This window comes from Leopardus geoffroyi, chromosome A2, assembly GCF_018350155.1.
Source record: "Leopardus geoffroyi isolate Oge1 chromosome A2, O.geoffroyi_Oge1_pat1.0, whole genome shotgun sequence".
Classification (NCBI taxonomy): domain Eukaryota; kingdom Metazoa; phylum Chordata; class Mammalia; order Carnivora; family Felidae; genus Leopardus; species Leopardus geoffroyi.
Genome location: NC_059331.1, coordinates 118,084,782 through 118,098,349, shown reverse-complemented (window position 1 = coordinate 118,098,349; position 13,568 = coordinate 118,084,782).

Genomic DNA, 13,568 nt, shown 5'->3' with positions numbered 1-13,568 from the left:
TTTTGGCTTCTCATCCCTGGAGGAAAATTCGGATTGAGGCTACTCCTCTGTCGTGAAAGGGACTTCAGTTTTGCGAAGACATTGAATCTGAGGTTGATTAAAGAGAACTCTGTGGAAAATGATTTTAAAGTATGAAAACTGCTGGGCTAGGGCTGTGTTAGTCATCTCTGAGGGAGTAATCGGGAGTTAGTAGCCCAGTTCAGTCCTCGTGAGCCTTGACAAAGTAATTGCCATCTGTGGCTTCCCGAGTGTGTCCCGTGTGCCTGGTCTGGGGCATGCAGGGTAGCTGCTTAGGGAGCCCAGGTCTGCCCCCATTCAAAGGACATTCTCTATTTTCTTCCTTTTCTTTCTTTCGTTTTTTCTTTGAAACAATAGACACTAAAGGGAGAAGATTATGCCAAGTGGCAAATCCAGAATGAAGCTCTTTCCTTCTGTTCTAGACGGGCCTGGGAACACAGGTTTGCCTTTTCCGAGAGAGCCCCTCATGGAGGACTAGAACTCATGGCTTCTGGATGACGGGAGCTGTGCTCCCACCGCCTTTGCTACTCCCTTCTTTCTTTTTCTTCCTGTCATCCCCGTGTCTGCCCTGTATTGGAAAGACAGTGTGTCTTCTGCTCCTCATGTTGACTATAGGGGTTTTATTTCTTCCAATGACTGCGGCAGAGAGAGAATGCAGCTCTGAGAGGGGAGAAAAAGGGACCCTAGGTCCCCGTGTGCTGTGGGGTGGGCTGGCTGTTAAAGGTGGAGTAGCCTTTGTCTGGGTAGCTCCACGTACACCTCCTCCCATGCAAACATCGTCTCTGGAAAACATCATGTGGATCTGAGTCACTCTCTGGAGGACCTGCTTCTCGGAGTTTGGTTTGGCAGTTCGGGCAGATATAATCCTTCCTCTCATATTTTCCCTGCCCTTTTGAAGAGCAATCCTTTTCAGTCCGCTCACACCGGGGGCACTTTAAGAGATGGCCTAGAGTCATATAAAGGGAGTCCTGTAGGCATGGCCTTTTGGTAGCTGGCAATATTTGAGGCTGTCCCAAATGGGGACTATCCCCTTCAAATGAAGTGTGACGCAGATGTGTGAGCGAATCCTTGGGAACAGGGGCCATCCACTGCAGATGTTGGGGAGTTAGAGAATTCTGAGCCATGTGGGCTGTGCGAGTCTGAAGGAAGGTTCGTTCCCTTTCGGTACAGCTGGGTGTTGTTGCCCTGGAATCGGCCTCAATCCAGCCATGCTGGGCAATGACTGAAGTTATGTGACCACTGAGAGTGTGATAGAACTTAGAAGAGGGGCAGACAAATACATTTATGGGGGCTGTAGACATGGCGTGGGCAAGCAGTCTATGCATATTGGCATCCTGTATCTTTCTAAAAGATGGCGGTTGGATCACTGAACTGTACTTCTGCAGAACTTTTTTCGCCATTTGCGTCCAATAGAAATACGATTGTGAGCTACTTAGGTGACTACATTTTCTAGAGGCCACGTTTAAAAAAAAAAAAAACAGGTAAAATTATTGTAACATTTTTTATTTAACTCCGTATCTCCGAAGTAGTTTTTCAACATATGATCAATATAAAGTTAATGGTGAGATTTTTTTTTTTTTTTATGTTCTCTTTTTCCCCCACGTCTTCAGTATTTGGTAGGTACCTAACACTCACAGCACATCTTAATTCACGTTTTGGGTGCTCAGGAGACACGTGTGGCCAGTGGTTATTGTATTGGCCAATGCAGTTCTAGAGAGTTCTAGCTCTAGAAAGTCTGAATGTATGTACAAAGTCAAGAGTGGGTTTCCTCCCATAGTTCTGTGAAGAGTCAACAGAGCTTGTAAGCATCAAAGAAAAAACTGAAGAAAATAGGTTCTGAAACTTTTCACAGTGTCCTTTTAGCTTTGAAAAGGAGAGTCCTAGGCCCCAACCTATGAATTGAGGAACATTTCCTGTTTGGAAAAAAGTGGGTGATACCTTTTAGGGATTTCATTCTATTTTAAAATGTTTATTTTTAAGTATAAAATAAATCCCTACCTGTCATAGAATACCTAGACAATATAAAGTATAGAAAAATGATAAGAATCATCTGTAATCGCACCAGCTAGAGATAACCACCATTCAAAGTTCTGGGATATTGATATCTAGTTGTGATTATACTGAAAATGTGCTTATCTGTCTTGCTTTTATTCATTTACTGTTACATCAGAGGCATCTCCGTATGTTGTTAAAAGGTCTTCATAAGAATAGTTTTTAGCTTTGGGGTGGGTGGGCTAGAGCTGGTGACTTTTGGTAGATAAAGTGTGCTCATGAAATGGTGACGAGGACAAACAGACTACTCTATGGAACAGTTGCCCTACAATGTGACGTCCTCATTCCCCATATGGGGGGGCCTGCCTTCCATTACTGTATCACCTCAGACAACCAGAATGCCTCCTATACCCACGCTTATTTTTTTAAAGAAGAGATGTAAATATCTTAGAAAAGAGTCGTCCCTCCTTGTGCCCAGTCACCCACCCAAATTTGACACATTTGGGTTATGAGGTAAGGGTAAAAAGTAAACTTTTCAGAAGAGATGTGAAATTGAAAATAAGGATGTTATAAAGATACTCATACAGCATTTTTCTTCTGTCTTGTTGAACCTGTGTCCCCTAAGATATCACAGGACCCCTTGGGTACAGGTACTGTGCCACCTTTGGCTGAATCATAGTTGGATTTATTTTTCTTCCCCCTTTGGCCCTCTTTCCCACCATTTGTCCTTTTCGTAGGCTCTTGTGACATAAATCTTGTGGAATGTTGGCTATGCACATAGCATGAAGGATTCAAACTCTTCCATTTCAGGCAGGCCAGCCAACATAAGCAACAGAGGATTGCGGAGATTGGGGACAGATATGACTGGAGGAGGCAGGGATAGAGGGACTCTGGAAAGAACACATGATATTTGACGACAGCTTTGAGGTTACTCCATTTCTGGAAGTTTAGCCAAGGGTGACCTGTAGTTGACTGATGATCACCAGGTAATAATAAAGTCCATTGGAAACTGCACCATTATGAACTGCCATTATTATTTTTTCCTCTATGTATGCAAAGGTCTGTGGGCTGTCCTCAACCATAGTTTGCTTTTCCTGACACAACCCTGATTCAGAGTGGTGTCCTGATGTTATGGACCTCTCATCTGGGAATCCAGAGGCCTGCCCTGAAGGAAAACCTCAGCACAGTATTTCTGTAGCACGTCTATTCTCTTCCTAATCATGGCTCCCCAAACTTCAAAGGGCAGTTGGACTGGAGGGGGTGGAGACCCTTTGACAACCTTCTCTTTGGCCTGGCACCTTCTGTCACAAAAGAACGTTTTTCCTGACTTGTTGAAGAATTTGAAAGCACACAAGTGCTGGGGGGATTTTATTAAGCTGGCAAATATTAATACAAGTTTACTTAAAACCCGTGGCTCTTCTCTTTCTCAATACGGGAGAATTTACACTTTTCTCCCCCCTTCCTCTGGAGCTCTCTTTGGCCGAAGCAATTCAGGGCAGGGAGTTTGAAGGGTATTTTGTTTCTAAAGTGGGCAGTCTGTAAAATAGTGGACCTTTTAACATTGCACTGACAGACACTTTCAGGGCTAATATAATTGATGTATTCATAGGAGCTTAAGCAAAATAGCTTTCCAAAGGGGAGAAAAACTTGTCTTTTCACCTAAGCACTGACCGATTTGTGGTTTGGATGCTTACACCAGATATTAAACAGACTCGATGGAAAAGGTTTGTTCGCCTCAAGTTTGACTTTCCCTCGTCTTGTAATTTTTGGCCCCGTGTCAAGTTCTTGTCCATTCCCCTGCACGCCTTGGGTCGAGGCCAGCGCCACGGGCTTGCTCTCTCCATGGTGTTGACAGAGTGTTTTTCAGCTGTACCAAAGGCCACAGATTTTATGTCAGACTTCAAGATGCACAGCTTGATAAACATGTCTGCCTCTGGCGATTGGCAGCATTCTTTCTGGAAAAGAAAACAAAAATTGTTTTACATAAATAAGGAAAGTGGTATGAATAGCATAGAATAACACGACTTGGAAGGTGTGCCTGGGTCCCGAGCTTTTTTGCAGTATGTTTTACTCTTTAGATCGATTTATTTTTGAATTCTCTTTTCACCCCACCACTGTCTCATTGCTTCCAGCAGCCATATGTGTCTAGTTCAGTAACAAATAAACAAATCAACGACCGATTTGCTTGGCAGATTGGAGAGTGGTAAACAAATCCAGGATGGTGTTTGGAAAAGTATCTTGGCTTTGTGTAGATATTTTGTTTTTCATGCCGGATGGAATGGCTGACATCAAAATACCTTTCATTCACTGTAGTTTAAAGAAACCCTGTGATGCTGTGTCTCTTTGATATTTTCCAATTGAGTTTCTTACCTTCCCTTTTTTTGTCTTGGCTGGGTGTTAGGCCACTAAATTTGGGAGGGCATCAGCACACCTGTATGACACAGATCTCGGCTCTGTGTTAGCTGGAAAACTCCTCTTTTTGGGACTGACCGATTCCCACAATCAGAGGGCTGGATAACTTCTTCTGACGACTCCTGATAATCAGAAAGGAGTCTCGGCTTATCACTTGGACTTCAAAGTCTCTTGTTGGGAAGGAAGAGGGAAAAGTACACCCCGGGAGTTAGCACCCTGAAGCTGCTTACCACTGAGCAGATGCCCTGGAAGGTAACACTGGGTACCTCAAGTTGAACCTTCCTTTGGAAGACTGATGAGATAATAAGGAGTCTCCAGGAAGCCTTTGTGGCCATGTGGCTTAGGGCTGGAGGGGGAGTCTCTCAGATCTGTATCTGCTCCCCTGGATGCTGATGGCTAAAGGATGCAGACTGTAGGGACTCTTGGAAACTGCTCATGGGATTCCTCGGTGGCACTGAACATCAACCACCCCTCCCCCAGAACCCGCTGAAAAGGCCAGCACCAGACTTCTGATGTCATTGCAGGCCTATGATTAAACACCAGCTCCAAGAGCAGCCCAGTGACAGGAAGGGTCATCAGTAATGGGTCTGAGAGGGGTTTCAAGGCCCAGGGTAATATTTTATTCATTATCAATGTCGGCTGAGAACTGTGAATCTGTCTGTTGTTTGGTAGCACTTTATCTGACACCTCCCCAGGGTCAATGCGGAAGCTCATGGCTGCTGGAATGCAGTTTGCGTTTGATGAGTGCGTGTGTGTGTGTCGGGGTGGGGGGGAGCAGTGTGGATGTTGTAAACACTAGTTACTAGTGTCTTATCAGGTAACAGAACTGGATAGTAATGAAACAGTTCATCGGTCCTAATCAACTCTCGAAAACTACATCAAAAATAAAAGTGGTTGATTCTTAGATGTGGTGATCCACATGTACATACGTAGAGATGCATATATATGTATGCTTGTATATATACACACATCTATGTCATTTTTGATGTTTTAGGATGAGCTTTGGATTTATGACATCCTCTGTCACATGTTGAAGGGTCCTTGTGTGCACCTGTTCTGTCTGTGAAGGGCAGTTTCCTAACCTGGGGTACATGCTCAGTGGTCCATCGGTGGGCCTCAGCAAGGTCTGGGAATCCTTATAATCATAAGTCAGTGTTTGCATGGGACGCTAAGTTATGCAGCCTCTCTAAGCTCTTTTATGAAACAGGGTGCTGTCGAAAAACCCACCAGACGCCGAATAGAAACGAGGCAAGATTTTATTCACAGCCGGGCCAAACCTGATCTCCTGATCTTGAGAAAAGTACAGAGAATGGCCCCGAACAAAGGTAGCAGTGAGCTTATATGAATTTTAGCAAGTCAGAATACGTCATTATTTAGTTAACCAATTACAATTTACAGCATTTCATGGTAGCCAATTATATTGTGACATACAGACGTTAGTTTTGGCGGGAACCTATCAATTTAAAGTTCTTTGTCCTAAGAGGGTTTAAAATGACCAATCATAGTCAGACACTTGAGATACCGTGGGGCAGTGAGTTCGTGACTTTTTACATGTTGGTCTTGCCTAGGCCAGATCTTGGTAGAGGGGGTGGGGGAGCGTTTTGCAACCTAAGTTATCTATTTAGCAAGCAGACGAGGTCACAGAAGCAAGATAGGGCGGTTAGTAATTTCCAATAACCCTAATAGGGAACTGCATAAGCTTTTATCTCAATTCTTCATGAAAGGTGAGTTTAAGCTGAGCTTATATACAATAAGCTTTCTGATATCTTATAAGTTGACCTATTACATTTCAGTCATTTGTAAGATGGGGGAAAATAATACCTGCCTCACCGGGTTAGCATGAGGATTACCTGAGAAAATGTATGCAGAGCACTTAACCCAATGCCTGGCCCCAAAGTGTTCTCTAAACATTAGATGCTATTATAACTATTGTTGTTATTGTGATGTGCCTATGTGGATTTTAAATGGATATAAAACCTATAGGTTTTTACCAGCTTTTCAGAGGGGACTTTGGACCAAACAGGGCAAGAACCGCTCTCTTTGATCTGGCTACTGGAGAAAAAATCTTTTACAGAGTTTGAGTCGCTTTGTCAGAAATGGGAGATGAAGGCATGTGATTTGTGAGGTTGACCGATCTGGGGCAATTCCCGTGGTCCCTGGGAAGCAGGAAGACGGGGTGAAGTTTTTATGTCACTCCTGTTTTTCTTCCACCTTCCATTAGTTAAAAAAAGGTTTTTTTTCCCCCTTACTCTTCCCACTCTTTTTTTTCCCCTTGAATGAAGTCCACAGGGCATAGTCATCCCTTTTGCACACACAGAAATCCTCTCTTCCCTTGCATTCTTTTGGTGTCTTGGTTATTATTATTACAGTGATACCTTTCTAGCATTTAAGTTCATAATTACAAAATAAAAGTTTCAACTGTAAGCTGCAGCTTTTCTTGTGACATAAGTAAATGGGGCTATTTCCACTTTACAGGTTTGCAAACTGAGCCAGAGGAGGGCACATTTATTATGTATGTCCAGAGTCAGAAATAGTTACTTTCGATTCAGGTTATGCCAAACCCATGTGCCAAGTAAAACATCACAAAGGGGACTTCCTTCAATCCAGTGGCCCTAGGAATCTAGTTACCACAAACTCTGTTGGGTAGGAAGTGTCTCTCTCCTGTCATAAATCTGCGGACCCTTAGCTATGGCTGAATGGTTGAAACTACACTCCTGATAATCTCCATGATTTTTCACGTAGAAATGAAGACCAGTAGCTGTGAAAGTTACAGAATAAATTACACGTAGTAAAAATAGACAGTCAAGCCCTTCATCTAAAAATTAACTTAACTGCTTGAGGAAAGATATGGTTATAAAGTTAAATGGCATAATTTCGTGAATGGAAATGGCTGTCCTTTCTTATATTTAAAATTTACCTTAGGACATAATTACCTCTCCACAAAGCCAATTTCTAAATGGGAAACATTCCCCTGGCTGGATGTTCTTTCCATTTCTTGGGGCCCCAGTGGAATAGCCCAACTCAGTGATCCGGGGAGAAAGTGTCAGTGCTCAGAAGCAAACTTCCTCAATGAAAGCCTCTCTGGAAACTGGCCTCATTCATCATTATCAGTTCTCATCTCGAGGCAGCCCGCCAGCTTCCCATCCTATGGAATTTGGCGGGAATTCTCCTCTGAGAAGGATGTTCTAGGGGGTGAGAAATTGACCCAGTGTGTGGAGGGGTCTCTGCTGGAGTTCCCAAGGAAGAGACCAGAGGGATCTCTGGTTAGCCCACTCACTTTGTCTTCCTCAAATCCTCTAGCTGACTTTAGAGCCCAGTGTTGTTCTGATGCGGCATCCTATTGTGTGCAAGCAAGATGCTAATTCGGGATCATTTTGCAAATGGTGTTTTCCTGTTTGCAATAACCCCGTTTCTTTCTGAGTTCAGTCCATTAAGACTTCCGCGTTTCCACAGCTCTTCATTAGCCCCATCGAAAAGTCTGATGTTGATGTTGTCTGAATGTTTGTTATCATCAAGGAAGTGAAGTCTTTTGTGCTCTTCTAATCTTTTGTTAAAATTCTTTTTTAATGTTTATTTTTGAGAGAGAGAGAGAGAGAGAGAAAGAGAGAGGGTGCGTGCATGAGCAGGGGAGGGGCAGAGAGAGAGGGAGACAGAATCCAGAGAATCTAAAGCGGGCTCTGTGCTGACAGTGGAGAGCCTGATGCGGGGCTCAAATTGATGAACCATGAGATGGTAATCAGAGCCAAAGTCGGATGCTTAAGCGACTGAGCCACCCAGACGCCCCTGTGCTCTTCTAATCTTAATCGGAAGGGAAGTCCCATGCAATAACATCATGACTTATAATGCCAACTATTTGTGCTTATGCTCTGGTTCCTGAGTCCCAGAGTCTAGAGGTCGGAGCCGCTTTGTTCATTTGTGACACGCTTCTCCAGCCCCTACTTCATTTGGGGCACTACTCTGGGTGCTGTGCAGGCTATAAAGATGGATGGGACCCGGATCCTGCTTTCCGATGTAGACAAGGTGGGGAGAATGAGGCATGTGCAGATGGAGACATGAATGTGGTGCAGAATTCCTATGGAAGGTCAGAATCAAAAGAGATTGTTTCTAGCTTTTAGGTGGGGCAAGGCTTTTTGGAAGAGGCAGTGTTTAACCAGGGAATACTGTGGGCAGATCCAGAAAAGGTGACATAAAGTGGGAATGGGATTTTGGCTTTATGTTCCTTTAGAGGATAATTCTAGGTACTTACATTCTTTCTGGAAATTAGGGTTAGCGATGGTCAGCATGGGCCTTTCTTTGAACCCCCAACTTTATATTCTTTGGTACCAGTCATGTGACTTCAAGACAAGGAAGTGTAAAAATAAAAAATGCAAAGAGAAAGAACAAGTCGCCACGGGCATTATGGATTATAAACAGCATCTCTTCCACACTGGAATAATTCATCCGGTCATGGTGCCAGATAAATATAATCTCGAGTCGAAAAACATGACCAAAGTTTCAAAGTCCTCGATTTCCAAATGGCTATCACATGGCCTTTGTCTGTTTATAGAAGAAATCACAGTGGAATAAGGCAATCACCCTTTCCTGGAAAGCAAGAAGGATGCATTTCCTGGCCCTGTAAATAGAACCTCTGTGAGCCTGGCCACCCCCTCTTCTCAGGAGAGACTGCAGACGGTGGATGGTAACAGCCCCTGTCTTTTGGTCAGGAATAATTAATGGAGAAAGTGTAGGTTTGTGGCTCGTGAGCAGCCAGAGGGAAACTACTTGTCCATTTCAGCTTTCGCCTAAACCACCGGGACACTTACTTCCTGAGTCAATGGTGATCTCGCAATGCTAACAAAAGACCCCCATTGATCATTGCCCTCTCGTAATTGCTGCCAGTGTGAGGCTGTCCCTCAAAACTTGTTGACATCTCTTGACAATTTAAATATGGCCCATGCTAAAGGCCCCAATCTTTCATAACGCAGGATGAAAAATGAAAAGGCAAATATGAACCTGAGCAGCCAATCAAATTCAGGGTGCAACAATGCTTCTGTAGTGATGACATTTATTTGTGTATTGGGAGCCTTTCCAGTGGAGCCTCCGGGTTCTGCTTGAGCTGAGAGGTTGCTGGTAAGCGAACTCTTAGGTAGCCCCATAACCTTTCAGAAACAAGATATCAGGAGGCCGTGTGTATCCAGTAGTGCATGAACATCCTCTTGCACGTGAAAAAAAAGGTGTGTTAGGAACCACCAGAAGGAAAAGTCTCACGCTGGGGGCGGGGTAGAAGTTGGAAGCTTGGATCCTAAAAACTGCTTTGCAGTTCATCTGGGCTCATGCTTAGCAACCTGCCACGAGGGCTCAGCAAACTGTGGCCTTGGGCCAAATCCAGCCCAATGCCTGTTGTAAATAAAGTCTTACTGGAACACAGCCACACCCGTTTGTTTAGGTACTGTTCATGGCTCTTTGGCTTTGTAGGAGCAGAGCTCAATGGCTGGGACTGAGACCCTATGACCCACAAAGCTGAAAGTCTTTCCTATTCAGCCTTTTACAGAAGAAGTGTGCTCTAATGGATAAGACCGGATGACAGTTTTCACATGAAGTCACCAAATTAAGCTTTCAGTAGGAGGTTCTGTAATCTTAGAGAAGCCTCACAATTAATTGTGCCTGGAAGCCTTGAGAGCTGGATCTGAGACACTGAGGCTACAGTCTAGCCTTATTACGAAGCTTTCGAACTCTTTCGCGTTATTCTGGCTCCGTTTCCCTAAGACACCAGTGCCTGTAGCTAACAGGGCTAGCCTCCCATGATGTAGGGAACATGGGAAGACTGGTAGAATCAGATGGCCCGATGGCCCGTGGAGCCTTCAAGGTCTCAATGGCTGGATTTCTTAAATGGCTGAGGTATAAATGCTCAACACAAGCCTTTGCCTGGCGTTTGGTTTGGATGACTATAAAAATTTCCAGTGACACATGTAGATTTAGCAGAAGTTAAGCATGCTTATTTTGGCATTCCATAGTTAAATTCAAGTTTCTGGACTGCTTAGAGAAAGGATTCTTCTTTACAGTTGAGAAGGAATTAACTTTAAGGCACCAGATTGCTACGATTGTGAAAAATTTAGTAGTTGTTTGAGTTGAAAACTCTCCAAAATGTACCATATACTCTTAGTATGAAAGTTCCCGATTTCGGTCTGTCACCCACGTGGGAACTGAACTGAGACCCAGCGCTAGAGGGTCCCCTTCATGTTTTCTTCCACTTTCTGCCTCCAGCCTCATGAACTCTCACACACATAGAAAAGATGGCTTTTGCCTTGAATGAAAGCCAATGGGTCGATGTGTTGAGAAAGATTGTGAGGATGCACCTAGAAACAGTAGAAAAGAGCTCCATAATGCATGATTGATGTGTCTGAGAATTCAAGAGGGGAGGCTGGTTGTCTTACGCTACGTAATTCTCATTCTAGCTCTGTGGTTTCAAGGGCTTCTGAACTGGAGAGCAGTGTTTTTTTGTTTGTTTGTTTTTTGCTGTTGTTGTTATCGACTCTCTACTCTGTTGTTAGGAGTTCTGAGATTCGATGTTCCCATCGCTGGGTCTTAGCATCACCTCACATTTTGTTCCTCGGGTTACTTCACTTTTCTCCCCTGCCCTCTTTCTTATGTTCATCTATTTTTCTTGGCTCCTCTGACTATAATGACTTCTCTGGAGAAGTCTGTCTTAAAAAAAATTTTTTTTAAATGTTTATTTATTTTTGAGAGAGAGAGGGAGACACACAATCTGAAACAGGCTCCAGGCTCTGAGCTGTCAGCACAGAGCCGGACGCGGGGCTCAAATTCGGTAACAGCTAGATCATGACCTGAGCTGACGTCAGACACTTAACCAGCTGAGCCACCCAGGCACCCCGAGAAGTCTGTCTTTTAGACACTCCCTGTCAAAAAGGTGCTTCTTTCTGCTCCCCAGGGCCACTGCTCATGAGTGTGCAGATTGTGACCTGGACAAGGGTTCTTGGGCAAAGGGTGTGAATGGAGGCCTAAAGCCAGTGTGCACCCTGCCCCTTTCACATTTATTCGTCGGCATTCTACTTCTCCTTTTCTCCCTTTTTTTTTAATCCATTGCACACAGATTCTTATTTTATTAAATGGCTTACAATCCATTTGTTTTGATGCTCAGATGCCCAGATTTGGCCATTGGGAACCCTTTCAAGTTGGCTTCTTTGTTCTTTTGACATATCTGTATCATTTTTGGTGAATACTTCCTTCCTTTCTGCACAACACAATATTCCAGATTCTTCTTTACCTTCCCTTCCCCAGCCCTGGAGTCAGCCACTTCTGCAAAGAGCCCTGGTTCCTTTTAGTTGGGGATGATATTTAGAAACCAAGACCTGGGTGCTAGGTGTGCTCACAGTCACCTGGAGTGTAACTGCTTTTAGAATTTAAAGAATTTTTAAAAATTATTAGTGATATTGTGAGTTGATAATATTACTTCCAATTCCAATCCAAAGCCCTAGACTCTTCCTTGCTTTCTGCATTCTCGTATTTCTTTCTTTACATGTAGAACCCTGGCTCTCAACAGTAACAACCCATTTACTCCTTTGCTCAGTTCTGTAATGCATTTAATTTCCATTTGAATCTGTTCTCCCTTGGGCATCTTGTAGTTTCTGGAACAGTTTTGTCTTTTCATTTCTTTCTTTGGCAAAATGAACTCTCATTATATGTCTTCCAGTTTCAGGCCCATTTGTAGTCTTAGTTTTTGGACATATGTAGTTATATGTTTATTTGAAAATACTCAATTCAATTTGTAGTATTGTGTTACAGGCATCTTCTGCTTCATGGTTGGATTCTGGGGGATAGTTTTCATTAGCTGAAAAACCTTTTATACTGTTATTTTCTTCTGACAGTAGTATTATATACAGTTGGTTAGATTGTTTTCTATTCCTAGGCATCTTGTGGGTGAGTTTTCTAAATCAAAAGCACCATTTTCTATCACTATCAGTATCTTTATTAGAGAATGTTGATGATGATGGAGGTGGGGTGGACTGGGAGTAGCCACATGTCTTATTTTTGTATTTGTTTCTGTGGGTTTCTTAGTTTTAGTTTCTTCCTTCCTTCTTGGTCTTCATTGCTGCATATCCAAGTGACACCACTTCTTATCAGTATTTCTATTTACTTATTTATTTAAATTTTTTTTTTAACATTTATTTATTTTTGGGAGACAGAGAGAGACAGAGAACAAGCAGGGGAAGAACAGAGAGAGAGGGAGACAGAATCCGAAGCAGGCTTCAGGCTCTGAGCTGTCAGCACGGAGCCCGATGCGGGGCTCGAACCCACGAACTGTGAGATCACGACCTGAGCTGAAGTCAGTTGCTTAACCCACTGAGCCACCCAGGCGCCCCTGTTATCAGTATTTCTGACTCTCCTCCCAAGTGTGATTCTTCAAGGCTGCCACTGCTGTCTCACTCACTTTCAAGTCCCTTCCCAGTAACGGATTCCCTGGGCTACCAAGCCCCTGACCACTGCTGAATATTTTGGCAGTTAGTGTTGGATTTGCTCTTTCTGAGGTTTTCTCTTTTGTCTTCAGACCTGAAATTTTCTCCCAACATTACTTCTGGCCTCTAGATCTGTAGCTCAGCTCTGACTTGACTTGTCACTGGTAAGTTGTGCATTTCTTTTCATTCCAGGACCTAGATTGAAGGAGCAGTGCCCATTTGGGTCACGCTGTTCTCGCAGCAGAGGCAGGAACAAAGAGGTTGACCCAAATTATTCAAGCATATTTGAAGCTTCTGCTTAGATACGGCATATATAATATTTTGTGCATATTCCATTGACAGAGGCAAGTCACATGGCCAAGCCTTGCAGCGAGACCAGGAGGTATATTCCTCCCGCATGCCAGTGTAGCAAAAGTGAGGAGTGGATTACACTCTTACGGGGGAGGGGGATGTTAAAATACTCAAGTGCATAGTAAATCTTCATGTGGGAGATTTTATTAAACAGATTTACCCAAATTAATTGACCACAGAATCCATTCCTTGAGGTACATCTCAAATTCCCCAGGGAATACTTTGGGAAAAGCTGTTCTGCTCTGTCTTGAGGTGTTAGAACTAACCCTCGAAAAGACATGTCTTTGAAAGTCTGGGCCAGTGGAGTATATAGAGTTTTGAGACTCATGTTTCAATGAGTGA